Raw genomic sequence first — 2,670 nt, 5'->3', positions numbered from 1 at the left:
CAAAATTTTAGCAGAACAAAATAATCGACCCATTCAAGAAATCTCTGAAAAACAAAGCTGTGGTGTGATTACTTTTTCGTTTAGAGTTTTTATCGAACAATTTTAGAATATTGAAAAAGTTACTTTTCTATATAGGAATCTTTTAGGGCAAAAAAAAAAATCCCAAAACCAACAACACTTCTATTGCACTTCTCTAAACTAACCCAAAAATAATTTATTTACCAATAAACTCGTTGAACTCAGCGGTTTCACGACCTGCCCATGAATTTGTTAATACATATGTATTCCATGTAATATGGGCGAAATATGCCGCCTTCACTTCAATTATAAATGCTTCAACACCTGCCAATATTTGTGGCCAAAAAATTAAAAAAAAATTGTAATAAAAAGGCGCCAAATGGCTATTGTGGGCGCGCGAATCGATTGCTTGCCCCAAAGTAAATATAATTTAAGCAAAACCACTCCCATAAAAGTAAGCAAATGTGGGGATGAACTAGACACGACTAAGGCGCCAACAGTTGGCTGCATTAATTATTTATGACGCTACCGAAAATCTTGCTGCCCTCATTATGCCAATACAATGTATGTACTAACCTTTCAGCGGTTGAGTGGCGTTTGAGTTACCTTCAGGAAGGCTGATGATACCTTGGCCAGCCACCCCACCCGTCAGGGCAGGCAGCATGTGCAATGTAACAAACCACAACAAATTAGACGAGTGAAAAGGCGGCTAGGCAGGCAGGCAGGCAGGCAGGCAGGCAGTCAGACATTGAAGCAACCGATGAGGCAGCGAGCGAAGGTCAGCGCCACCACCATCACTGGGAGCAAGGAGGCAGCAGCAGCCTGGCAGGAGTAGATACAAGTACGAGTGGATGCACTTAAAAGGGGCTAGCGGCCCTAACCCTCAATTGACGACTTGCTACAAAATTACAAGCAAAAGCGCTAATGCAGCCGAATAATAAATGAGGCAGCAACAGAGCAAGTGAGTGAGCGTGGAAAGCGTAAACAAATGGGAAAGTGAATGAAAAGCAAAGCAAGGCAAGGGCAGGGGGCGTGCAGATAAGCGAAGATAACTATGTGCATGTGTGTGCTTACCTATGTTGCTACGTTGCTAAGACAAGGGCAAGAAACACCAAAGGATTCTAGAATGAGTTGTGGCAGCTAAAAACCCCAACGAATACAAAGGAGAGGAAGGAAAAAGCGCATGTATAAGAACGCTGAAGGATACATGAAAAATTTTCTTGTTGAATTGGTACTTCAATGTCAGAAAAGTGTAGTGCGGAATGGCAGTCAGTCGGTGCCGGAAGGAAGTGCACACACACACACAAATGTACATAACGAGAGACAGTAGTTACTTAAATGCATAGTCAGTCATTTTGTGCTATTGCAAGAAAATGTGTATTTATGTATACGGAAGTGAGTATACATAAATATGTACTTATTTGCGAAGAAGTAGCGGCAGGAAGGAGCACAAAGGACGCAGGCAATGAAAACGCTAACAAATCAGACAGAAAATGAAAATGCCTGTGGCAAGCCGCTAAGATGGAGACAAAATGTGCGAAGGAAAATGGCAAACAAAACATGCAAGCAAACGAAATGCATTTAGAACCGTGGGGAAGATGGCATAGAAGGGGAGATACGTACGTACAAAAAGCATACTACAAAAGCAATTCGAGTCGAAGTGTGAGTGTAGGTGGAACAAATTTATAGCAGAGATAATGATGGTGTATGAGCGCATTTAAGTATGTACCTGAAAGAGGCGTGCCAAGGAAGGTTTTCCTGCTCTCGTACAAATGTTAGCAAGAAAAAAAAAGAAAGTGACGCTATGAAAAGCCGCGTTTAAATGATTAAAATTAATTGGATTGAAGAATAGCTTGGAATAACAATTAACTATTTGGGGGAATTTTTTGAAGAATTTATCTTATAAAATATTTTAGTTCAAATTATTTTAAATTTTATAAAGCAAAATATTTAAAAATTTTTTTCTACACGTTCTGCTCATTTTTTTGGTTTTGGTAAAAAACTCTAAGTAAAAATTAGGAGAACAGAAAAAAAACAAATTTAAGTTTAGAAAATTAAAAAAAGTTATAGTTCAAAAAATTTTATCTTTTCATCAAAAATGTTTATCTCCAAATCAAACCATAATTTCATTAATAATAATAATAGATTGGCGCTTACACATATGTTAGTGTTTGGCCGAGCTTCTCCTCCGACTTGTGGCGTGCGCCTTGATGTTGTCACACAAAGCGGAAGGACCTACAGTTTTACGCCGACTCCGAACGGCGATTGTATTTTTATGAGAAGCTGTTTTTTCATGGCAGAAATACACTCGGAGGTTTGCCATTGCCTGCCGAGGGACGACCGCTGTTAAGAAAAAACCTTTTTCTATATTTTTTGTGATGTGTCTCTGACCAGGGCTTGAACCCAGGTGCTGATGAGTGAAAGCGCGCACTGCTTACCACTACACCACAGCGGCCATAATTTCATTGCTTGAATAGTATTGTGGTCTTAAAAATGTTAAATGTAATCAGCCAAAGCTAAAAACTTCCAGCATTTGTTTAAATATTTCGCAAATTATGAAAAAAATACATTTTTACCAAAAAAACTGAAAAAAGTTAAAAAAATTAAAAAAAAAAAATATTTAATTTAAAGATCCCACGACTTTGAAAAAAG

This window comes from Rhagoletis pomonella, unplaced genomic scaffold (genome assembly GCF_013731165.1).
Source record: "Rhagoletis pomonella isolate Grant_MI unplaced genomic scaffold, Rhpom_1.0 Rhpom_scaffold_00001, whole genome shotgun sequence".
In the NCBI taxonomy this organism is placed as follows: domain Eukaryota; kingdom Metazoa; phylum Arthropoda; class Insecta; order Diptera; family Tephritidae; genus Rhagoletis; species Rhagoletis pomonella.
Note: the sequence above shows the minus strand (reverse complement) of the source record.